Raw genomic sequence first — 27,696 nt, forward strand, 5'->3', positions numbered from 1 at the left:
GCCTAAGTATATGTTATCAGAGTTTACAGTGGAAGATCAGTTAATGCTTTGCTGCTGTAAGAAAGAAATTCTGAAGATTTTGAAGTTTGAAGAATACACTGGGTGCAGAATTATTAGGCAAATGAGTATTTTGATCACATCATCTTTTTTATACATGTTGTCCTATTCCAAGCTGTATAGGCTTGAAAGCCAACTGCCAATTATGTAAATCAGGTGATTTGCATCTCTGTAATGAGGAGGGGTGTGGTCTAACGACATCAACACCATATAAGGTGTGCTTAATTATTAGGCAACTTCCTTTCCTTTGGCAAAATAGGTCCGAAGAAAGATTTGACGGACTCTGAAAAGTCAAAAATTGTGAGATATCTTGTGGAGGGATGCAGCAGTCTTGAACTTGCCAAACTTTTGAAGCATAATCACCGAACAATCAAGCGTTTCACGGCAAATATCCAACAGGGTCGCAAGAAGCGTGTTGATAAAAAAAAGGCGCAAAATAACTGCTCATGAATTGAGGAAAATCAAGCGTCAACATGCCATTTGCCACCAGTTTTGCCATATTTCAGAGCTGCAACGTTACTGGAGTATCAAAAAGCTCAAGGTGTGCCAGACTCAGGGACATGGCCAAGGTAAGGAAGGCTGAAAAACGACCACCTTTCAACAAGAAACATAAGATAAAACGTCAAGACTGGGCCAAGAAATATCTGAAGACTGATTTTTCTAAGGTTTTATGGACAGATGAAATGAGAGCGACTCTTGATTGGCCAGATGGATGGGCCCAAGGCTGGATCAGTAAAGGGCAGAGAGCTCCACTCAGACTCAGACGCCAGCAAGGTGGAGGTGGGGTACTGGTATGGGCTGGTATCATCAAAGATGAACTTGTGGGACCTTTTCGGGTTGAGGATGGAGTGAAGCTCAACTCCCAGACCTGCCAGTTTCTGGAAGACACCTTCTTCAAGCAGTGGTTCAGGAAGAAGTCGGTATATATTTGGTTTTTATTAAGTTGCCTGATTGATTGATTGATTGATTGATTGGGTTGATTGAAAACATAGTTGTTATTCAATAATGAAAAGAATCCTATCAAATACAACTTGCCTAATAATTCTGCACATGGTGTATTTAGCCTATTCTTAACACGTTTTTAAATCTGATTACTTCTTCAGGAGAACCACATAAGCATAGACTTCTGTGTGGATCTCTTGAGGAAGAAATCAGATGGACTTCGAAATGTTTTGGGAATAAACTAACTGTTCTTCAAAGTTCAAGGGCTTCAGAACTCTTTTCCTACAAGCAGCGCAGCGTTATCCGCTCTTCCATTGTAAATCCTGATATCTATATCATTAAGTTTCTGTAAGAGTTGAGCTTTCTCACAACTCAACTAGGTGAGCAATTAAAGCACCATATGCAGTATACGCCTATCTGGATAATGCCCTATATGCACTTTCTGTCCTTTTAACTTTAGTTCAAAGTAAATGCTGTGGCTCACCTGTTGAGGAAAATTCTTTAAGTTGTAGATCAGGCAAGTAGTGCAGACTGAAGGTGATGGCCTTGCCAGACGGCACATGAATCAGCTAGAACCAGGACAAAAGGGTATGCAGGACAGCAGATAAATGGTTAAGTGTGAACTGTACCACTATAGCACACTATAGAGTTGAGAGGGCAATATCACCAGAATTCACCAATATGAACTGGGAAGTAGATGCAGATAAATGAATAGCAGAAGTTTTCTGGACAAATGATTAAACACTTAAAATAAGTGAATGATGAGGCAAATTGCTATTGTACACGTGTTACCTGAAAGCTATGCTTCCTGAGTACTCAGACAGCACATGGCTGTCTGAGTCGGCTTTCAAATGTCTTGGTTGAGGATGTCAGAGATATTGTCAGTTAACCACAGTAGCCTAATACAGACTTGCACAAAGTAAACTGATCCTAGGAAAAAGTACCAAGAATAAATGACAATTTATATAGTGTGCGACAAATAAAATAAAATTTGACAAATCTAGTCACAGAATGGATATTTATTAATATATCACTATCTATATTATGAATCCAGTCATTATATAAGTTAACTGTCATAATATTCCATGGGTTTCCATCTCCTGTCATTCTAAGAAATGAACTACTTTTCTTTATGCACATTGCATTTTGAAGATGAACTTTATGCCTACTTGATTTTTAGGGTTTTTTTTTTATACTTCATTATTTTACTTTAGGTTCTACTTGGAATAAATTCTTTCCTTTTGAGATATTGCATTCATTATACTGCACATTATACACACAATTAATCATTCAGTTAAGACAATTTACACCATAAGGGTACGCTCACACTAGCGTCACATTCAGAAAAGTGGGCCGATTATCTCCTCACTAGTGTTGAGCATTCCGATACCGCAAGTATCGGGTATCGGCCGATACTTGCTGTATCGGAATTCCGATACCGACTTCTGATATTTTTTCAATATCGGAATTCGGCATCGGAATCGGAAGTTCAGTTGATTGACGGCCTGACGTCATCATGATGCGCGGTGTGTGCGCATCATGATGCGCCGTCATTTCGGGCCTTCCGGGGGTCTCTGCCGGCCTGCCGGGGGGCTGTGCCGGCCTGCCGGGGGGCTGTGTGGACTGCCCGGGGTCTGTACCGGCCTGCCGGGGGGCTGTGCCGGCCTGCCGGTGGTCTGTGCACCCTGTGGGGGTCTGTACCGGCCTGCCGGGGGGCTGTGCCGGCCTGCCGGGGGGCTGTGCTGATGTCCGGGGGTCTGTGCAAGCATCGTCCGATGGGACTACAAGTCCCATCGGGCGATGCCTGCTACCATGACAGTGATTGACACATTAGCCAATGATGGGACAGTAGTAGTCCCATCATCCGGCTAATGTGTTAAATGTTAAAAAAAAAAAAAAAAATACTACATACATACTACATGCATGCTACATACATACTACATGCTACATACATACTACATACATGCTACATACATACTACATGCATGCTACATACATACTACATGCTACATACATACTACATGCATGCTACATACATACTACATACATGCTACATACATACTGCATGCTACATACATACTACATACATACTACATACATACTACATACATACTACATGCATGCTACATACATACTACATGCATGCTACATACATACTACATGCTACATACATACTACATATATACTACATACATACTACATATATACTACATGCATGCTGCATACATACTACATGCTACATACATACCACATACATACTACATACATGCTACATATATACTACATGCATGCTACATACATACTACATATATACTACATGCATGCTACATACATACTACATGCTACATGCATGCTACATACATACTACATACATACTACATGCTACATACATACCACATATATACTACATACATACAATACATTCATACAATACATACATACATAGACATACAGTACATATAACATAGAGTAACATACTTACCAATACTTGTCACATTGTTCCCCGAAGCCATTGTCTTTTCCGGGATAAATATTAACATAACAAACCACAAAAATACTCACCCACGATCCGAAGCAGTCCACGAGTGTGTCCCACGACGATCTTGGGTAGAGAACTGCAGCATCAGATGATGCTGCCGTTCTCTATGGGCTGCAGGAATCCAATGACGGAAGGTAGGTATCCTTCCGCACTGTATTCCTCCGCCACTTAAAAAAAAAAAGTCCCTAGTCTCACTTTATGCCATTGCTGCGTGGGAATTTCCCACACAGCAATGGCATAAAGTGAGACTAGGGACTTTTTTTTTTTAAGTGGCGGAGGAATACAGTGCGGAAGGATACCTACCTTCCGTCATTGGATTCCTGCAGCCCGTAGAGAACGGCAGCATCATCTGATGCTGCAGTTCTCTACCCAAGATCGTCGTGGGACACACTCGTGGACTGCTTCGGATCGTGGGTGAGTATTTTTGTGGTTTGTTATGTTAATATTTATCCCGGAAAAGACAATGGCTTCGGGGAACAATGTGACAAGTATTGGTAAGTATGTTACTCTATGTTATATGTACTGTATGTCTATGTATGTATTGTATGAATGTATTGTATGTATGTAGTATATATGTGGTATGTATGTAGCATGTAGTATGTATGTAGTATGTATGTAGCATGTAGTATGTAGCATGCATGTAGTATATATGTAGTATGTATGTAGCATGTAGTATGTATGTAGCATGCATGTAGTATATATGTAGTATGTATGTAGCATGTAGTATGTATGTAGCATGCATGTAGTATGTATGTAGCATGCATGTAGTATGTATATGGTATGTATGTAGCATGTAGTATGTATGTAGCATGCATGTAGTATATATGTGTTATGTATGTGGTATGTATGTAGCATGCATGTAGTATGTATGTAGTATATATGTAGTATGTATGTAGCATGTAGTATGTATGTAGTATGTATGTAGCATGCATGTAGCATGCAGTATGTATGTAGCATGCATGTAGTATATATGTAGTATGTATGTAGCATGTAGTATGTAGCATGCATGTAGTATATATGTAGTATGTAGCATGTAGTATGTATGTAGCATGCATGTAGTATATATGTAGTATATATGTGGTATGTATGTAGCATGCAGTATGTATGTAGCATGCATGTAGTATATATGTAGTATGTATGTTGCATGTAGTATTTATGTAGTATGAATGTAGCATTTATGTAGTATGAATGTAGCATGTATGTAGTATGTAGTATGAATGTAGCATGTATGTAGTATGCATGTTGTATGTATGTAGCATGTAATTTTTTTTTTATTTTTTTTTTTACATTTAACACATTAGCCGGATGATGGGACTACTACTGTCCCATCATTGGCTAATGTGTCAATCACTGTCATGGTAGCAGGCATCGCCCGATGGGACTTGTAGTCCCATCGGACGATGCCTGCACAGACCCCCGGAGCCTGCACAGACCACCGGCAGGCCGGCACAGCCCCCCGGCAGGCCGGCACAGCCCCCCGGAGCCTGCACAGCCCCCCGGCAGGCCGGCACAGCCCCCCGGCAGGCCGGCACAGCCCCCCGGAGCCTGCACAGACCACCGGCAGGCCGGCACAGACCACCGGAGCCTGCACAGACCCCCTGGCAGGCCGGCACAGCCCCCCGAAAGGCCCGTACAGACCCCAGAGAGGCTGTACAAGGGCAGGAAAGGGTTTTTCTTATTCCGATACCGGAAGTCCCATAGACTTGAATGGGACTTCCGGTATCGGAATCGGCGATACCGATACTTTTTTTAAAGATCGGCCGATACCATCCGATACGATACTTTGAAGTATCGGACGGTATCGCTCAACTCTACTCCTCACTTGTCATCCGTGTGCGATCCGCTTTTTTACTCAGCAGTTATTAATATTTTGTAAGACCATTTACAGTTCTCGTATGCTGCAGAATTGTAATGTATCCATAAAAATCGTATGTCATTCTGATGGTCCGCGTGGCATGCAATTTTTTTCTCACACCCATCAGATTTCAGAGTGAAATCACAGCATACTGCGTTTTTTTTTCATGTCGAATACAACTGCGAACAATACGCAGATCTGCACTGCCTCACGCTTGAATATCGTTGGTCCGAGAGCAATTTCTCGCATTGCACTTGTCTAAATTTTACAGTAGTGTGAGCGAACCCTGAGGGACGAACTCTAAACATACAAGAGTTTTGAATGTGAAGCACAGGTTCTTGTAATTTGGTTCTCTTTTATGGTTTTTAACCCCTTCCTGACATCCAACGTACTATCCCGTCCATGGTACCCGGGCCCGTATGACCGTGGACGGGATAGTACGTCGGGCCCTTTAATGCGATACCGCGACTAAAGTCGCGGTGATCGCATTAAAATTCCGACGCCATCTCACCTTACAAAAGATGGCATCGGCATCCCGGGCTGCGATCCCGCCCCCCCGGCATCCAGAGCGCTGTGATTGGCTGTTCAATTCTGAACAGCCAATCGCAGCGTTTCTCATTGTTTCAGCCAATCAGCTTGGCTGAAACAATGATGTCCTAGGCTGGGATCGAGTACCAGGCACCGGCAAAAAGCACCCGGATTGGCGCGATCGCCGATCTGATCGATCGCGCCAATCGCAGTGCACAGCGGCGCTATATCGCCGCTGTGCCCTGCCAGTATCGGCCAGGATCGGTGCTATATTAGCACCGATCGTGCTGGAGCCTGATGCAGGCCCAGCAGGGCCTGCAGGAGTTGGCTGGCGCGATCGATTAGATCGACGATCGCGCTAACCACAGGGCACAGCTGCGGTCACCATGTGACCGCTCTGTGCCCTGCTGGTGACCTGGGCATGACCTGCCTAGTAATCGGAGCTGTGAGCTCCGATTCTAGGCAGTTGCCATGGTCACCAGGCAGATCAGGGATTGGTGGGATCGATGTAATCATTCAATCCCACCAATGACAGTCACAGCAGCGATGTGACCACTCTGTGACCTGCCCCCTGACCTGCCTCTGACCTGTCTGACCTGTCTGCAGGGGTCCTCACTCTAGCTGAGGATTCCTGCAGAGAGGTCAGACGCAGCAAGAGCTCCTGTGCTGGGTATTGTGGTGCCACAGCTTGTGGCATCACAATCCCTGCAGAAGAAAGAAGAAGAAAGAAAACTACAACTGTAAGTGTTAATTGATCCCTGATCCCCTGCCCAATCTATCTTCACCCCCCCAATCTATCTTCATCCCCCCATCCCCCCTCCACCCCACTCTTACCCCCCTTCACCCCCCTTTTACCCCCCTCCACACCACTTTTGCGCCACCTCCGTGCGCAGCCGGCGAGCGTTGATCGGTGACGCAGTTCACCGATCAACACTCGAGCTCGCTTTTTTTCCTTAGCCCCCTTTGCGCCACTTCCGTACACACATCCCGCAGCCGCAAAAGTTGGATAAGTGACACACGTCACTTATCCAAGCTTGTGCCTGCCGTTTTTCATTTCTTTCACCCCCCTTTGTGCCACCTAACTACAACCCTAACTGTTGATCCCTGCCCAATCTCTCTTCATCCACCCCAATCCCCCATCCCCCTTCTCCCTATTTTACCCCCCTCCACCCCACTTTTGCCCCACCTCCGTGCGCAGCCGCCGAGCGTTGATTGGTGACGCAGTTCACCGATCAACACTCAAGCTCGCTTTTTTTTCCTTAGCCCCTCCGTACACACATCCCGCAGCTGCGAAACTTGGATAAGTGACACAGTTCACTTATCAGAGTTTGTGCCTGCCGTTTTCCTTTTTTTTTTTTTTTTCACCCCCCCTTGCGCCACCCCGTGTGCACATCCAGCATCCTAGTTTTGATAAGTGACACTTATCAGCTAGGGCCTGCTGTTTTAGACTTTTTTCCACAGCTTTTTCTTTACAGAAAGTTTACACCAATCACTCCCCCCCCCTCACGTACACATACAGTTTTCAATAAAGTGTACACCCAAGCACCATATTTACACAAAAATGTCATCAAATTCATCCCAACAGCGCTATACAATGGAGGAGGCATATGCTATACTTGCCTCCGACACTGATAGCGATTTGGATGACGATCCGACTTTTCTTTATTTTTCGGATTCTTCATCCTCTTCTTCTTCCTCTTCCCCCTCCTCATCTTCCTCCTCGGGTCCTGCGGAACCGCCACGCAGACGCTCCAGGACAGAAGATGAGGCAGCGCCCACCATGCCCGCAGCTGACCCAGTGCTCCCCGTATGGACCTCGCCCCCCGAAAATTACGAGCCACTGATTCCTGATTTTGTGGCAGAATCAGGAATCAAGTTTGACACCACCGGCCTCACAGAAATTGACTTTTTCAAAGTCTTTTTCTCTGAGGATTTTGTTAACCTCATGGTGGAGCAAACTAATTTGTACGCTCGTCAATTTTTGGAGCAAAACCCGCGTTCAACATTTTCAAACTGGTCTCCTGTAGACGCAGTTGAAATGACGCAGTTTTGGGGCCTGGTCCTCCATATGGGGATACTGAAGAAGCCGGAAATTCGGCAATATTGGAGTGTTGATATTTTATACAACACTCCAGTGTTCCGAATGGTCATGGCCCGGACGCGTTTTGAGGCCATCCACAAGTTTCTGCATTATACTGATAATGCAGAGTGTCCCGCACAAGATGACCCCAACTTTGACCGTCTGTTCAAAGTTCGGCCGGTCATCGAACACTTCAACAAAAAGTTTGCTGAAGTGTACGTGCCCCAAAGGGACATCTGCGTGGATGAGTCCTTGGTTCACTTCAAGGGAAGGTTGCGATTCCGTCAATACCTGCCCAGTAAGAGGGCCAGGTACGGAATCAAACTCTATAAGTTGTGTGAGTGTACCTCAGGGTACACCCACAAGTTTAGAGTTTACGAAGGGAAGGACACCCGGATTGAACCCCCTGAGTGTCCTCCTTTCCTGGGAGTGAGTGGGAAAATTGTGTGGGATTTGGTGCACCCACTGCTGGATAAAGGTTATCACCTCTACACTGATAACTTTTATACCAGCATCCCACTCTACAAATCCCTCTCTGAGCGACGTACCGCAGCCTGCGGTACTGTCGGCAAAAATCAGAGAGGCCTCCCGAAGACGCTACTTGGGCAGATGCTCCGAAAAGGTGAGAGCAGAGCCCAATGTAGCGACCACCTGCTGGTGGTCAAGTACAAGGACAAGAGAGATGTCCATCTCTTGACCACCATACAAGGTGATGGCAGTACCCTCTGCACTGTACGGGGTACCTCTACACAGGTCCGCAAACCGACATGTGTAGTGGGGTACAACAAAAAAATGGGGGGAGTTGATCTCTCCGATCAACTCCTCCAACCATACAATGCATTGAGGAAGGCCAAGGTGTGGTACAAAAAGCTGGCCGTGCACATGGTCCAAATGGCAATGCTCAACGCATTCCTGCTGTCACAATGTGCATGCCCCAGCGATACGACGTACCTTCAGTTCCAGGAGGTAGTGTTTAAGGCCATGATGTTTGGCGCTCAGGAAGGAGCGGGCCCCAGTACTTCAGGAACTGAAGGTGCTCGTATTGTCCCAGGTCAGCATTTTCCGGGGGTGGTCCCGCCAACCCAAAAAAAGGTAAGCCGCAAAAAAGGTGTCGAGTGTGTTACAAAAAAGGAATACGCAGGGACACCACTTATCAATGCGACACCTGCCCCGAAAAACCTGGCCTGTGCATGAAGGATTGCTTCAAATTGTACCACACCTCCATGCACTACTAATTTACATTAGATTAGTTGGGGGCACATCTAGATTTGTTCTTTGGGGGTCTAGTATCCAAAATGACGTCATATGTGGGGTTTTTTCCTGTTTAGGCACATCAGGGACTCTGCAAATGGAACATGACGCCAGCAGACCATCAAAGTCTGCATTCCAAAACAACACTACTTCCCTTTCGAGCCCCGACGTGTGCCTAAACAGTTTTTTCCCACATGTGGGGTACCAGAGTACCCAGGACAAATTGGACAACGACTTTTGGGGTCCAATTTCTCCTGTTACTCTTGGGAAAATTAAAAATTGGGGACTAAATGATCATTTATGTGGGAACAAAACAGGTTTTTATATTTTCACGCCTGGGCATTATAATCTTTAGTGAAACACTTGGGGGTTCAAAGTGCTCACCACACATCTAGATAAGTTCCTTAGGGGGTCTAGTTTCCAAAATGGGGTCACTTATGGGGGGTTTCTACTGTTTAGGAACATCAAGGGCTCTGCAAATGGAACATGACGCCCGCAGACCATTCCATCAAAGTCTGCTTTCCAAAACGTCATTACTTCCCTTTCGAGCCCTGACGTGTGCCCAAACAGTAGTTTTCTCCCACATGTGGGGTACCAGAGTACCCATGACAAAATGGACAACGACTTTTGGGGTCCAATTTCTCCTGTTACTCTTGGGAAAATTAAAAATTGGGGACTAAATGATCATTTATGTGGGAACAAAACAGGATTTTATATTTTCACGCCTGGGCATTATAATCTTTAGTGAAACACTTGGGGGTTCAAAGTGCTCACCACACATCTAGATAAGTTCCTTAGGGGGTCTAGTTTCCAAAATGGGGTCACTTATGGGGGGTTTCTACTGTTTAGGAACATCAAGGGCTCTGCAAATGGAACATGACGCCCGCAGACCATTCCATCAAAGTCTGCTTTCCAAAACGTCATTACTTCCCTTTCGAGCCCTGACGTGTGCTCAAACAGTAGTTTTCTCCCACATGTGGGGTATCAGGGGACTCAGAACAAATTGGACAACAACGTTTGGGGTCCAATTTCTCCTGTTACTCTTGGGAAAATTAAAAATTGGGGACTAAATGATCATTTATGTGGGAACAAAACAGGATTTTATATTTTCACGCCTGGGCATTATAATCTTTAGTGAAACACTTGGGGGTTCAAAGTGCTCACCACACATCTAGATAAGTTCCTTAGGGGGTCTAGTTTCCAAATTGGGGTCACTTATGGGGGGTTTCTACTGTTTAGGAACATCAAGGGCTCTGCAAATGGAACATGACGCCCGCAGACCATTAAATCAAAGTCTGCTTTCCAAAACGTCAGTACTTCCCTTTCGAGCCCTGACGTGTGCCCAAACAGTAGTTTCCTCCCACATGTGGGGTATCAGGGGACTCAGGACAAATTGGACAACAACTTTTGGGGTCCAATTTCTCCTGTTACTCTTGGGAAAATTAAAAATTGGGGACTAAATGATCATTTATGTGGGAACAAAACAGGATTTTATATTTTCACGCCTGGGCATTATAATCTTTAGTGAAACACTTGGGGGTTCAAAGTGCTCACCACACATCTAGATAAGTTCCTTAGGGGGTCTAGTTTCCAAAATGGGGTCACTTATGGGGGGTTTCTACTGTTTAGGAACATCAAGGGCTCTGCAAATGGAACATGACGCCCGCAGACCATTCCATCAAAGTCTGCTTTCCAAAACGTCATTACTTCCCTTTCGAGCCCTGACGTGTGCCCAAACAGTAGTTTTCTCCCACATGTGGGGTACCAGAGTACCCAGGACAAATTGGACAACGACTTTTGGGGTCCAGTTTCTCCTGTTACTCTTGGGAAAATTAAAAATTGGGGACTAAATAATCATTTATGTGGGAACAAAACAGGATTTTATATTTTCACGCCTGGGCATTATAATCTTTAGTGAAACACTTGGGGGTTCAAAGTGCTCACCACACATCTAGATAAGTTCCTTAGGGGGTCTAGTTTCCAAATTGGGGTCACTTATGGGGGGTTTCTACTGTTTAGGAACATCAAGGGCTCTGCAAATGGAACATGACGCCCGCAGACCATTCCATCAAAGTCTGCTTTCCAAAACGTCATTACTTCCCTTTCGAGCCCTGACGTGTGCCCAAACAGTAGTTTTCTCCCACATGTGAGGTATCAGGGGACTCAGGACAAATTGGACAACAAATTTTGGGGTCCAATTTCTCCTGTTACTCTTGGGAAAATTAAAAATTGGGGACTAAATGATCATTTATGTGGGAACAAAACAGGATTTTATATTTTCACGCCTGGGCATTATAATCTTTAGTGAAACACTTGGGGGTTCAAAGTGGTCACCACACATCTAGATAAGTTCCTTAGGGGGTCTAGTTTCCAAAATGGGGTCACTTATGGGGGGTTTCTACTGTTTAGGATCATCAAGGGCTCTGCAAATGGAACATGACGCCCGCAGACCATTCCATCTAAATCTGCTTTCCAAAACGTCATTACTTCCCTTTCGAGCCCTGACGTGTGCCCAAACAGTAGTTTTCTCCCACATGTGGGGTATCAGGGGACTCAGGACAAATTGGACAACAACTTTTGGGGTCCAATTTCTCCTGTTACTCTTGGGAAAATTAAAAATTGGGGACTAAATGATCATTTATGTGGGAACAAAACAGGATTTTATATTTTCACGCCTGGGCATTATAATCTTTAGTGAAACACTTGGGGGTTCAAAGTGCTCACCACACATCTAGATAAGTTCCTTAGGGGGTCTAGTTTCCAAAATGGGGTCACTTATGGGGGGTTTCTACTGTTTAGGAACATCAAGGGCTCTGCAAATGGAACATGACGCCCGCAGACCATTCCATCAAAGTCTGCTTTCCAAAACGTCATTACTTCCCTTTCGAGCCCTGACGTGTGCCCAAACAGTAGTTTTCTCCCACATGTGGGGTATCAGGGGACTCAGGACAAATTGGACATCAACTTTTGGGGTCCAATTTCTCCTGTTACTCTTGGGAAAATTAAAACTTGGGGACTAAATGATCATTTATGTGGGAACAAAACAGGATTTTATATTTTCACGCCTGGGCATTATAATCTTTAGTGAAACACTTGGGGGTTCAAAGTGGTCACCACACATCTAGATAAGTTCCTTAGGGAGTCTAGTTTCCAAAATGGGGTCACTTATGGGGGGTTTCTACTGTTTAGGAACATCAAGGGCTCTGCAAATGGAACATGACGCCCGCAGACCATTCCATCAAAGTCTGCTTTCCAAAACGTCATTACTTCCCTTTCGAGCCCTGACGTGTGCCCAAACAGTAGTTTTCTCCCACATGTGGGATATCAGGGGACTCAGGACAAATTGGGCAACAACTTTTGGGATCCAATTTCTCCTGTTACTCTTGGGAAAATTAAAAATTGGGGACTAAATGATCATTTATGTGGGAACAAAACAGGATTTTATATTTTCACGCCTGGGCATTATAATCTTTAGTGAAACACTTCGGGATTCAAAGTGCTCACCACACATCTAGATAAGTTCCTTAGGGGGTCTAGTTTCCAAAATGGGGTCACTTGTGGGGGGTTTCCACTGTTTAGGGACATCAGACGCTCGGCAAACGCGACATGGCGTCCGATCTCAATTCCAGCCAATTTTAGGTTGAAAAAGTCAAACAGGGCTCCTTCCCTTCTGAGCCCTGCCATGTGCCCAAACAGTGGTTCCCCCCCACATATTGGGTATCAGCATACTCAGGACAAATTTGACAACAACCTTTGGGGTCCAATTTCTCCTGTTGCCCTTGGGAAAACAAAATATTGGGGACTAAATGATCATGTTTGTGGAAAAAATATGATTTTTTATTTTCACGCCCGGGTGTTATAAACTTCTGTGAAGCCCTTGGGGGTTCAAAGTGGTCACCACACATCTAGATAAGTTCCTTAGGGGGTCTAGTTTCCAAAATGGGGTCACTTGTGGGGGGTTTCCACTGTTTAGGCACATCAGACACTCGTCCAACGCGACATGGCGTCCAATCTCAATTCCAGCCAATTTTAGGTTGAAAAAGTCAAACGGGGCGCCTTCCCTTCTGATCCTTGTCATGTGCCCAAACAGTGGTTCCCCCCCACATATTGGGTATCAGCGTACTCAGGACAAATTTGACAACAACCTTTGGGGTCCAATTTCTCCTGTTACCCTTGGGAAAACAAAATATTGGGGACTAAATGATCATGTTTGTGGAAAAAATATGATTTTTTTATTTTCACGCCCGGGTGTTATAAACTTCTGTGAAGCCCTTGGGGGTTCAAAGTGGTCACTACACATCTAGATAAGTTCCTTAGGCGGTCTAGTTTCCAAAATGGGGTCACTTGTGGGGGGTTTCCACTGTTTAGGCACAGCAGACGCTCGTCAAACGTGACATGGCGTCCGATCTCAATTCCAGCCAATTTTAGGTTGAAAAAGTCAAACGGGGCTCCTTCCCTTCTGAGCCCTGCCTTGTGCCCAAACAGTGGTTCCCCCCCATATATTGGGTATCAGCATACTCAGGACAAATTTGACAACAACCTTTGGGGTCCAATTTCTCCTGTTGCCCTTGGGAAAACAAAATATTGGGGACTAAATGATCATGTTTGTGGAAAAAATATGATTTTTTATTTTCACGCCCGGGTGTTATAAACTTCTGTGAAGCCCTTGGGGGTTCAAAGTGGTCACCACACATCTAGATAAGTTCCTTAGGGGGTCTAGTTTCCAAAATGGGGTCACTTGTGGGGGGTTTCCACTGTTTAGGCACATCAGACACTCGTCCAACGCGACATGGCGTCCAATCTCAATTCCAGCCAATTTTAGGTTGAAAAAGTCAAACGGGGCGCCTTCCCTTCTGATCCTTGTCATGTGCCCAAACAGTGGTTCCCCCCCACATATTGGGTATCAGCGTACTCAGGACAAATTTGACAACAACCTTTGGGGTCCAATTTCTCCTGTTACCCTTGGGAAAACAAAATATTGGGGACTAAATGATCATGTTTGTGGAAAAAATATGATTTTTTATTTTCACGCCCGGGTGTTACAAACTTCTGTGAAGCCCTTGGGGGTTCAAAGTGGTCACTACACATCTAGATAAGTTCCTTAGGCGGTCTAGTTTCCAAAATGGGGTCACTTGTGGGGGGTTTCCACTGTTTAGGCACAGCAGACGCTCGTCAAACGTGACATGGCGTCCGATCTCAATTCCAGCCAATTTTAGGTTGAAAAAGTCAAACGGGGCTCCTTCCCTTCTGAGCCCTGCCATGTGCCTAAACAGTGGTTCCCCCCCACATATTGGGTATCAGCGTACTCAGGACAAATTTGACAACAACCTTTGGAGTCCAATTTCTCCTGTTAACCTTGGGAAAACAAAATATTGGGGACTAAATGATCATGTTTGTGGAAAAAATATGATTTTTTATTTTCACGCCCGGGTGTTATAAACTTCTGTGAAGCCCTTGGGGGTTCAAAGTGGTCACCACACATCTAGATAAGTTCCTTAGGGGGTCTAGTTTCCAAAATGGGGTCACTTGTGGGGGGTTTCCACTGTTTAGGCACATCAGACGCTCGTCAAACGTGACATGGCGTCCGATCTCAATTCCAGCCAATTTTAGGTTGAAAAAGTCAAACGGGGCTCCTTCCCTTCTGAGCCCTGCCATGTGCCTAAACAGTGGTTCCCCCCCACATATTGGGTATCAGCGTACTCAGGACAAATTTGAAAACAACCTTTGGAGTCCAATTTCTCCTGTTAACCTTGGGAAAACAAAATATTGGGGACTAAATGATCATGTTTGTGGAAAAAATATGATTTTTTATTTTCACGCCCGGGTGTTATAAACTTCTGTGAAGCCCTTGGGGGTTCAAAGTGGTCACCACTAGAGTTGAGTGACTTTTGCTTTTTTAGGGTCGCGTTTCGTTTCGTGAAACCCGACTTTTCCAAAAGTCGGGTCGAGCAAGATCGTCCGATTATAGGGAAAAGTCGGGGTCGTCCCGAAACACGAAACCCAATGTAAGTCAATGGGGAATAAAAGTCGGCAGTGAGAGGAGGACAGGAAACACACCTACAGTGCCCATTTGAATGCCAAAAGCATCAATTCTTCTTACTTAAGCTTGTCAACCTTAATTAACTTCATAATACAAGTTACGCACTGAAAAATGGGGGTTATTTGGCTAAATTTGTGGGGGGGGGAGGGCTGGCTGCAGGTTTTCATGTGCCCTGGGCGAAAGAGCGCCCCTTTAACACATACCACAACTCATCATGCTCCGATACGGCAGAGAAATAGCGGTATAGTACAATGAAAAATACCTCACTTTTTACATCTCATGACGAGGCCCATCTATTTCTCCATACAAAATCATTGGTCCCATATAATGTTTGAAACAGTATATGATGAGCTCCACATAATGCTACAGTATATGTTGGTCCCCATGGATGAAGCTCCACTGTCTTATGGGCCCAAATAATGCTCCAAACATAATGGGCCCCATTTCTAATGCTCTAGTGTATAATGGGCCCTGTAAATGCTGCTCCAGTGTCTGATGTCCACCTTTGGAATGTTCCAGTGTATGGTGGGCCCCATCTATCATTCTCCAGAATATAGTGCTCCCCAAAAATTGCTGTCCCAACATAGAAAACAATCAAATAAGTCTCCTCGCTAGGGAATCCCTGTACTTGTCTGGACAGGTGCTGTAGCTTGCTTAACAGCTCGCCAGCCATTCTCACGCCCAGTATGGATTGAATGTGATTGCACAAAGGTTAGAAAGGGTACCGTATCCCTGGATAACATGTATGGATAGCGTACACATTCAAAATATATGTCTATACAGCATGAGGCAGGCTTAGACGGTGTTAGGCCCAGTATGGATTGCACGTCATTGCACAAAGGTTAGAAAGGGTACCGTATCCCCGGATAACATGTATGGATAGCGTACACATTCAAAATATATGTCTATACAGCATGAGGCAGGCTCAGACGGTGTTAGGCCCAGTATGGATTGCACGTCATTGCACAAAGGTTAGAAGGGGTACCGTATCCCCGGATAACATGTATGGATAGCGTACACATTCAAAATATATGTCTATACAGCATGAGGCAGGCTCAGATGGTGTTAGGCCCAGTATGGATTGCACGTCATTGCACAAAGGTTAGAAAGGGTACCGTATCCCTGGATAACATGTATGGATAGCGTACACATTCAAAATATATGTCTATACAGCATGAGGCAGGCTCAGACGGTGTTAAGCCCAGTATGGATTGCACGTCATTGCACAAAGGTTAGAAGGGGTACCGTATCCCCGGATAACATGTATGGATAGCGTACACATTCAAAATATATGCCTATACAGCATGAGGCAGGCTCAGATGGTGTTAGGCCCAGTATGGATTGCACGTCATTGCACAAAGGTTAGAAGGGGTACCGTATCCCCGGATAACATGTATGGATAGCGTACACATTCAAAATATATGTCTATACAGCATGAGGCAGGCTCAGACGGTGTTAGGCCCAGTATGGATTGCACGTCATTGCACAAAGGTTAGAAGGGGTACCGTATCCCCGGATAACATGTATGGATAGCGTACACATTCAAAATATATGTCTATACAGCATGAGGCAGGCTCAGACGGTGTTAGGCCCAGTATGGATTGCACGTCATTGCACAAAGGTTAGAAAGGGTACCGTATCCCTGGATAACATGTATGGATAGCGTACACATTCAAAATATATGTCTATACAGCATGAGGCAGGCTCAGACGGTGTTAGGCCCAGTATGGATTGCACGTCATTGCACAAAGGTTAGAAGGGGTACCGTACCCCCGGATAACATGTATGGATAGCGTACACATTCAAAATATATGTCTATACAGCATGAGGCAGGCTCAGACGGTGTTAGGCCCAGTATGGATTGCACGTCATTGCACAAAGGTTAGAAGGGGTACCGTATCCCCGGATAACATGTATGGATAATGTACACATTCAAAATATATGTCTATACAGCATGAGGCAGGCTCAGACGGTGTTAGGCCCAGTATGGATTGCACGTCATTGCACAAAGGTTAGAAAGGGTACCGTATCCCCGGATAACATGTATGGATAGCGTACACATTCAAAATATATGTCTATACAGCATAAGGCAGGCTCAGACGGTGTTAGGCCCAGTATGGATTGCACGTCATTGCACAAAGGTTAGAAAGGGTACCGTATCCCTGGATAACATGTATGGATAGCGTACACATTCAAAATATATGTCTATACAGCATGAGGCAGGCTCAGACGGTGTTAGGCCCTGTATGGATTGCACGTCATTGCACAAAGGTTAGAAAGGGTACCGTATCCCCGGATAACATGTATGGATAGCGTACACATTCAAAATATATGTCTATACAGCATGAGGCAGGCTCAGACGGTGTTAGGCCCAGTATGGATTGCACGTCATTGCACAAAGGTTAGAAGGGGTACCGTATCCCCGGATAACATGTATGGATAGCGTACACATTCAAAATATATGTCTATACAGCATGAGGCAGGCTCAGAGGTTTTAGGCCCAGTATGGATTGCACGTCATTGCACAAAGGTTAGAAAGGGTACCGTATCCCTGGATAACATGTATGGATAGCGTACACATTCAAAATATATGTCTATACAGCATGAGGCAGGCTCAGACGGTGTTAGGCCCAGTATGGATTGCACGTCATTGCACAAAGGTTAGAAAGGGTACCGTATCCCCGGATAACATGTATGGATAGCGTACACATTCAAAATATATGTCTATACAGCATGAGGCAGGCTCAGACGGTGTTAGGCCCAGTATGGATTGCACGTCATTGCACAAAGGTTAGAAGGGGTACCGTATCCCCGGATAACATGTATGGATAGCGTACACATTCAAAATATATGTCTATACAGCATGAGGCAGGCTCAGATGGTGTTAGGCCCAGTATGGATTGCACGTCATTGCACAAAGGTTAGAAAGGGTACCGTATCCCTGGATAACATGTATGGATAGCGTACACATTCAAAATATATGTCTATACAGCATGAGGCAGGCTCAGACGGTGTTAAGCCCAGTATGGATTGCACGTCATTGCACAAAGGTTAGAAGGGGTACCGTATCCCCGGATAACATGTATGGATAGCGTACACATTCAAAATATATGCCTATACAGGATGAGGCAGGCTCAGACGGTGTTAGGCCCAGTATGGATTGCACGTCATTGCACAAAGGTTAGAAGGGGTACCGTATCCCCGGATAACATGTATGGATAGCGTACACATTCAAAATATATGTCTATACAGCATGAGGCAGGCTCAGACGGTGTTAGGCCCAGTATGGATTGCACGTCATTGCACAAAGGTTAGAAGGGGTACCGTATCCCCGGATAACATGTATGGATAGCGTACACATTCAAAATATATGTCTATACAGCATGAGGCAGGCTCAGACGGTGTTAAGCCCAGTATGGATTGCACGTCATTGCACAAAGGTTAGAAAGGGTACCGTATCCCTGGATAACATGTATGGATAGCGTACACATTCAAAATATATGTCTATACAGCATGAGGCAGGCTCAGACGGTGTTAGGCCCAGTATGGATTGCACGTCATTGCACAAAGGTTAGAAGGGGTACCGTATCCCCGGATAACATGTATGGATAGCGTACACATTCAAAATATATGTCTATACAGCATGAGGCAGGCTCAGACGGTGTTAGGCCCAGTATGGATTGCACGTCATTGCACAAAGGTTAGAAGGGGTACCGTATCCCCGGATAACATGTATGGATAGCGTACACATTCAAAATATATGTCTATACAGCATGAGGCAGGCTCAGACGGTGTTAGGCCCAGTATGGATTGCACGTCATTGCACAAAGGTTAGAAAGGGTACCGTATCCCTGGATAACATGTATGGATAGCGTACACATTCAAAATATATGTCTATACAGCATGAGGCAGGCTCAGACGGTGTTAGGCCCAGTATGGATTGCACGTCATTGCACAAAGGTTAGAAGGGGTACCGTATCCCCGGATAACATGTATGGATAGCGTACACATTCAAAATATATGTCTATACAGCATGAGGCAGGCTCAGACGGTGTTAGGCCCAGTATGGATTGCACGTCATTGCACAAAGGTTAGAAAGGGTACCGTATCCCTGGATAACATGTATGGATAGCGTACACATTCAAAATATATGTCTATACAGCATGAGGCAGGCTCAGACGGTGTTATGCCCAGTATGGATTGCACGTCATTGCACAAAGGTTAGAAGGGGTACCGTATCCCCGGATAACATGTATGGATAGCGTACACATTCAAAATATATGTCTATACATCAGGAGGCAGGCTCAGACGGTGTCAGGCACAGTATGGATTTGACGGCCCAGATTACACAGCGGAGGAGCAGGGAGAGGTAAAGATTGCAAATGCTGGGGCCCTGGCCAAGCAAGGGGGGCACACTCGTGGGCGTCGGTACTGGCACTGGGCCCCTCATAGTACAGCGGTGTGTCTGACGGCGGGTGTGCACCACCACCGTCAGAGACACTTGATTGCACTATGAGGGACCCTGTGCCAGTGCCCGCGCCCAAGAGTCGGCCTACCCACCTGTCCAGGGCAACGGCACTCGCACGGTGTCGTGCGCTAGGTGGTGACCCCAGCCCAGGGGGGGAGGCAGCACAGTTAGGGAGTTTTAGAAAGTGGCATATGTTGATGTTGGACATTCAACTGATGCAAAAGGCGAAATAGGTGAAGTACCAGGAAGAGGTGGACCAAAGCAAGCCATTTTTCTGTCACCCTATGTGTCATCAGGGGAAGGTGGGACAAAATCCTTTGAAACCCATGCGTGGTTCATTTTAATGAAGGTTAGATCATCCACATTTTGGGTTGACAGACGGGTCCTTTTTTCTGTCAGGATTGATCCAGCTGCACTGAAGACTCTTTCCGATAGCACACTTGCAGCTTGGCAAGCGAGCTCCTGTAAGGCATATTGGGCCAATTCAGGCCAGGTGTCCAGTTTAGCGGCCCAATAGTCAAAGGGGAATGACCTGTGTGGGAGAACATCGATATGGGAGGAAAAGTAGTTTGTAACCATAGTTGACAACTGCTGTCTACTGTCACTTTCCATCGATGCAGTATTACCAGTTGTGTGAGCGGTATTTGAAAAATCAGTCCACAACATTGTCATGAAACCCCTGTCTCCAACGCCACTTCTGCTGTGTGCACCACGAACACCTCTGCCAAGCTGCCCCCGGCCCGTACGGCTCGTGTGAGAACCATCACCGCTGCTGTGTGCTGGGAATGCCTCAAGCAACCGATTTACCAGAGTTGCTTGTTTATTAGCCAATATTAGGTCAAGGTTCTCCTGTGGCATGATGTTTTGTAATTTGCCTTTATAGCGTGGATCCAGGATGCTGGCCAACCAGTAGTCGTCATCGTTCATCATTTTGGCAATGCGGGGGTCCCTTTTTAGGATCCGCAAGGCATAATCTGACATGTGGGCCAATGATCCTGGTGTCAATGATGCACTGCGAGTGCTGGGTGGAGGAGCATTTTCTGGCAAATCCACATCCCTCCAGTCACGCACAAACCCTGTACCAGACCTTGCCACGCCAACATTTTCACTTGCCCCACGAGATGCATCCTCCTCCCCTAAGTAATCATCCCCATCATCCTCCTCCTCCTCCTCCTCTTCTTCCTCCACCTCGTCCAGGAGAGGTCCCTGAGCAGACAATGGCTGAATGTCATCAAGGATTCCCTCCTCCTCTTCCTCCTCATCAACATTGGCTGCAGACGCCTGCTCCTTAAGGTGCGTCAAAGTTTGCATGAGCAGACGCATAAGTGGGATGCTCATGCTTAGGATGGCGTCGTCTGCGCTTACCAGCCGTGTGCATTCCTCAAAACACTGAAGGACTTTACAAAGGTCTTTCAGCTTCGACCACTGCACGCCTGTCAACTCCATGTCTGCTCTCAAAGTGCCTGGCCGTGTATCCTCCCACAAATGCATTATGGCCTGCCTCTGCTCGCACAGCCGCTCCACCATGTGCAGGGTGGAGTTCCACCTTGTTGCAATGTCGATAATGAGGCGGTGGTTGGGAAGGTGGAGCAATTGCTGCAGCTTCTGCATACGAACGGAGTGTACAGGCGACCGGCGGATGTGCGCGCACAGTCTTCGCACCTTCTGGAGCAGGGCTGTTAACTCCGGATAATTTTTGAGGAAGCACTGCACCACCAGGTTCAAGGTGTGAGCCAAGCAAGGTATGTGGCTGAGTTTTGAAAGGGCTATGGCTGCCACAAAATTACGGCCGTTATCACTAACTACCTTGCCTGCCTCAAGATGTACACTGCCCAGCCATGACTCAGTTTGTCGCTTCAAGTACTCGGCCAGCACCTCGGCGGTGTGTCTGTCGCCCAAACACATCATCTGCAACACAGCCTGCTGACGCTTTCCACTAGCTGCTCGATAGGGGGACACATCGTGTGCAACAGTGGCAGCTGCAGATGGAGTGCTCGTACGACTGCGCTCTGTGGACGAGCTGTCGCTTCTGGAGGAGGAGGAGGAGGAGGAGGGTCGAACGCCTACAGCCAACTGTTTCCTAGACCGTGGGCTAGGCAGCACTGTCCCACCACCGCTGTCCCCTGTGGACCCTGCATCCACCACATTAACCCAGTGCGCAGTGATGGACACGTAACGGCCCTGGCCATGCCGACTGGACCATGCATCAGTTGTGAGGTGCACCTTTCCGCTCACTGACTGCTTGAGTGCATGGACAATGCGGTCTTTCACATGATGGTGGAGGGCTGGGATGGCTTTGCGAGAGAAGGAGTGGCGACTGGGTAGGTCATAGCGTGGTACTGCATAGGCCATGAGTTCGCAGAAAGCTGTGCTTTCCACCAACCGAAAGGGCATCATCTCAAACGAGATTAGTTTGGCAATGTGGGCGTTCAAACCCAGTGTACGCGGATGAAAGACTGAGTACTTTCTTGACCTACTCATAGTGTCTGGGAGGGTGAGCTGGACTTGAGAGCTGCATATGGTGGAAGTAGCGGTGGACAGGGCGGACTGAGAGAGGGTTGATGATGGTGATGGAGTTGGTGTTCTTTCTGATGGCCTAGAATCAGTCTTTCGTTGATATAACAGTGGGATTCCCTGACTGCTGTGGCCTTGCAACGACACCTCAACATTTGCTGCTGTGCTAACCGGTGTGCTTACAGTGGGGGAAACAATGTAGCGTTGCTGACTACCTTCGTTGTGATCAGTTGCACATGTGGCACTTGAGGTTTGGTGTTGTGTCCACGCTTGCAAGTGCATGCTGGTTAAATGTCTAAGCATGCAACTGGTATTCAAATTTTTCAGATTTTTCCCTCGGCTAAAGGTCTTTGCGCACTTCTTACAGATAACCTTGGCCTGATCATGAGGATTTTGTTCAAAAAAGTGCCACACTGCACTCTTCCTACTTTGGCAGACATTTTGCGGCCTAGCACGCTGTGATCTTTTGACCCTCTGGACAAGCTGTCCAGCAACTCTTTTGATGTTTGGAACCTGTCTTTGGAGTGCTCCGGGCCTGCCAGATAACAGCTGTTGCGATGTCGATGTCTGCTGTGGATGCTCGTCATCTGAGCTATTGGAAGTAGCACCCTCTTCCCCCAATGGATGCCAATCTGGGTCAACAACTGGGTCATCCATCACCTCCTCTTCTATGTCATGTGCACCTTTCTCTGTGTCACCGTGTATGGTGGTATAGTGTGCGGGAAGGGGCACCTGAGTCTCATCAGGGTCAAAATCTGGCTCTGTACACTGCGAGGACAATGTAGTGCTCTGAGTGAATGTACCAGCAGAATCATCCATCAGCGGCTGTGCATCAGTGCACTCCATGTCAGATTCATCTTGGCCTGGGTAATTCACCATTTGACTTGATAATCCAGGCATGGTATGTGAAAACAGCTCCATGGAGTAATCAGTAGTATGGCCTGCGTCATCCTTCAATCTTGGTTGGGGTGAAGGACACAAGGAAAGGTGTGGTTCATGAACATGAGCCTCCAATGACGACTCAGTGCTTTTACTTTTTACAACTGAAGAAGAGGAGGCGATAGAGCTGGAGGCTGAGTCAGCAATGTAAGACAAAACTTTTTCCTGATGCTCTGCCTTTAAAAGCGGTTTGCCAACTCCTAGAAAACTAAGCGTTCGAGGCCTTATGTAGACAGACGATGACGCAGGGTCAGCACCTCCTGCATTTGGTCCTATTTTGCTCTTGCCACTACCATCAGATCCACCACCAACACCATCATTACCAGCTGCCAACCCCCGCCCAATTCCACAGCCTCTTCCACCAGCCTTCCTCATTTTTGGTACAAATGTAGACAAAATCCAACAAACTATATAGTAATGTAAAACAAGGTACAAGGTGTCTATAGGACAGGGGAGTTTTAGAATTTCTGCACACACTTGTGGACAGTGGACACTTGTGGATTGTGTGCGGCCCACTGATATCTGAGCGCTATGTGACACGCTCGATGGCACAGCTGCCTGTGACCAAAGTGACGAGAGGATAATGGAGATTTTGAATCTCTGCGTACACTTGTGGACAGTGGACACTTGTGGATTGTGTGCGGCCCACTGATATCTGAGCGCTATGTGACACGCTCGATGGCACAGCTGCCTGTGACCAAAGTGACGAGAGGATAATGGAGATTTTGAATCTCTGCGTACACTTGTGGACAGTGGACACTTGTGGATTGTGTGCGGCCCACTGATATCTGAGCGCTATGTGACACGCTCGATGGCACAGCTGCCTGTGACCAAAGTGACGAGAGGATAATGGAGATTTTGAATCTCTGCGTACACTTTTGGACACTGGACACTTGTGGATTGTGTGCGGCCCACTGATATCTGAGCGCTATGTGACACGCTCGATGGCACAGCTGCCTGTGACCAAAGTGACGAGAGGATAATGGAGATTTTGAATCTCTGCGTACACTTTTGGACACTGGACACTTGTGGATTGTGTGCGGCCCACTGATATCTGAGCGCTATGTGACACGCTCGATGGCACAGCTGCCTGTGACCAAAGTGACGAGAGGATAAGGGAGATTGGATTGCTTTTAAAAAAGCAGTTTGCGGAGCAGTGGGTAAACAGCAATGCCAGCGTGTCAGGAAGCCTTAGAAGGCAGCCCAACAACCAACACCACTGATACACCACAATATAGCCTCCCCTTGCACTGCACACACAGTGACTTGTGTGTTGTGCAGGCCAAATCGCTAGCAGCAGAAGCAGTTTTTTTGTCTTCTTCCCTGCCTAACGCTCTCCCTACAGAATCAGCAGCAACCTCTCCCTATACTAAGATCGGCAGAAGTAAGATGGCGGTCGGCGTGCACGCCCTTTTATACCCCCTGTGATGCCCACCAAAGCAAGCCAATCACTTGCATGCCCTTCTGAAAGATGGTGGTGACCCGTCCCTATGTCATCACGTTGCCCACAGTGTCCGTGGATCCTGATTGGCTGAAAAAGAGGGCAAAACAAACTTTTGAAACGCGACTTTGGCGCGTAAGTCGCCGACCTCGTGGCCGACCTCATCCTAGGGTCGGGTTTCGTTTCATGAAACCCGACTTTGCCAAAAGTCGGCGACTTTTGAATTTTTTCGACCCGTTTCGCTCAACTCTAGTCACCACACATCTAGATAAGTTCCTTAGGGGGTCTAGTTTCCAAAATGGGGTCACTTGTGGGGGGTTTCCACTGTTTAGGCACATCAGACGCTCGTCAAACGTGACATGGCGTCCGATCTCAATTCCAGCCAATTTTAGGTTGAAAAAGTCAAACGGGGCTCCTTCCCTTCTGAGCCCTGCCATGTGCCTAAACAGTGGTTCCCCCCCACATGTTGGGTATCAGCGTACTCAGGACAAATTTGACAACAACCTTTGGAGTCCAATTTCTCCTGTTACCCTTGGGAAAACAAAATATTGGGGACTAAATGATCATGTTTGTGGAAAAAATATGATTTTTTATTTTCACACCCGGGTGTTATAAACTTCTGTGAAGCCCTTGGGGGTTCAATGTGGTCACCACACATCTAGATAAGTTCCTTAGGGGGTCTAGTTTCCAAAATGGGGTCACTTGTGGGGGGTTTCCACTGTTTAGGCACATCAGACGCTCGTCAAACGTGACATGGCGTCCGATCTCAATTCCAGCCAATTTTAGGTTGAAAAAGTCAAACGGGGCTCCTTCCCTTCTGAGCCCTGCCATGTGCCTAAACAGTGGTTCCCCCCCACATATTGGGTATCAGCGTACTCAGGACAAATTTGACAACAACCTTTGGAGTCCAATTTCTCCTGTTAACCTTGTGAAAACAAAATATTGGGGACTAAATTATCATGTTTGTGGAAAAAATATGATTTTTTATTTTCACGCCAGGGTGTTATAAACTTCTGTGAAGCCCTTGGGGGTTCCAAGTGGTCACCACACATCTAGATAAGTTCCTTAGGGGGTCTAGTTTCCAAAATGGGGTCACTTGTGGGGGGTTTCCACTGTTTAGGCACATCAGACGCTCGTCAAACGTGACATGGCGTCCGATCTCAATTCCAGCCGATTTTAGGTTGAAAAAGTCAAACGGGGCTCCTTCCCTTCTGAGCCCTGCCATGTGCCTAAACAGTGGTTCCCCCCCACATGTTGGGTATCAGAGTACTCAGGACAAATTTGACAACAACCTTTGGAGTCCAATTTCTCCTGTTAACCTTGGGAAAACAAAATATTGGGGACTAAATGATCATGTTTGTGGAAAAAATATGATTTTTTATTTTCACGCCCGGGTGTTATAAACTTCTGTGAAGCCCTTGGGGGTTCAAAGTTGTCACCACACATCTAGATAAGTTCCTTAGGGGGTCTAGTTTCCAAAATGGGGTCACTTGTGGGGGTTTTCCACTGTTTAGGCACATCAGACGCTCGTCAAACGTGACATGGCGTCCGATCTCAATTCCAGCCAATTTTAGGTTGAAAAAGTCAAACGGGGCTCCTTCCCTTCTGAGCCCTGCCATGTGCCTAAACAGTGGTTCCCCCCCACATATTGGGTATCAGCGTACTCAGGACAAATTTGACAACAACCTTTGGAGTCCAATTTCTCCTGTTAACCTTGGGAAAACAAAATATTGGGGACTAAATGATCATGTTTGTGGAAAAAATATGATTTTTTATTTTCACGCCCGGGTGTTATAAACTTCTGTGAAGCCCTTGGGGGTTCAAAGTGGTCACCACACATCTAGATAAGTTCCTTAGGGGGTCTAGTTTCCAAAATGGGGTCACTTGTGGGGGGTTTCCACTGTTTAGGCACATCAGACGCTCGTCAAACGTGACATGGCGTCCGATCTCAATTCCAGCCAATTTTAGGTTGAAAAAGTCAAACGGGGCTCCTTCCCTTCTGAGCCCTGCCATGTGCCTAAACAGTGGTTCCCCCCCACATGTTGGGTATCAGCGTACTCAGGACAAATTTGACAACAACCTTTGGAGTCCAATTTCTCCTGTTACCCTTGGGAAAACAAAATATTGGGGACTAAATGATCATGTTTGTGGAAAAAATATGATTTTTTATTTTCACGCCCGGGTGTTATAAACTTCTGTGAAGCCCTTGGGGGTTCAAAGTGGTCACCACACATCTAGATAAGTTCCTTAGGGGGTCTAGTTTCCAAATTGGGGTCACTTGTGGGGGGTTTCCACTGTTTAGGCACATCAGACACTCGTCAAACGCGACATGGCGTCCGATCTCAATTCCAGCCAATTTTAGGTTGAAAAAGTCAAACGGTGCTCCTTCTCTTCTGAGCCCTGCCATGTGCCCAAACAGTGGTTCCCCCCTATATATTGGGTATCAGCGTACTCAGGACAAATTTGACAACAACTTTTGGGGTCCAATTTCTCCTGTTACCCTTGGGAAAATAAAAAAATTGTTGCTAAAATATTATTTTTGTGACTAAAAAGTTAAATGTTCATTTTTTCCTTCCACGTTGCTTCTGCTCCTGTGAAGCACCTGAAGGGTTAATAATCTTCTTGAATGTAGTTTTGAGTAGCTTCAGGGGTGCAGTTTTTAGAATGGTGTCACTTTTGGGTATTTTCTGCCATATAGACCCCTCAAAGTGACTTCAAATGTGAGGTGGTCCCTAAAAAAAATGGTTTTGTAAGTTTTGTTGTAAAAATTAGAAATCGCTGGTCAAATTTTAACCCTTATAACTTCCTAACAAAAAAAATGTTGTTTCCCAAATTGTGCTGATGTAAAGTAGACATGTGGGAAATGTTATTTAGTAACTATTTTGTGTCACATATTTCTCTGTTTTAAGGGCATACAAATTCAAAGTTTGAAAATTGCAAAATTTTCAAAATTTTTGCCATATTTCTGTTTTTTTCATAAATAAACTCAAGTTATAGCGAAAAAATTTTACCACTAAAGTGAAGTACTATATGTCACGAGAA

The 27,696-nt window shown here is 46.0% G+C and overlaps 1 protein-coding gene across 2 annotated transcripts in view; it reads left to right on the forward strand.

Moving 5' to 3' along the window:
* Positions 1–27,696, forward strand: part of EDNRA (endothelin receptor type A) — a 114,268-nt gene that overhangs the window by 77,105 nt on the left and 9,467 nt on the right. The gene's annotated exons all lie outside the window — the stretch shown is intronic.

The sequence above is a fragment of the Dendrobates tinctorius genome, unplaced genomic scaffold, assembly GCF_039654945.1.
Source record: "Dendrobates tinctorius isolate UK_male_01 unplaced genomic scaffold, ASM3965494v1 ptg000008l, whole genome shotgun sequence".
Classification (NCBI taxonomy): Eukaryota; Metazoa; Chordata; class Amphibia; order Anura; family Dendrobatidae; genus Dendrobates; species Dendrobates tinctorius.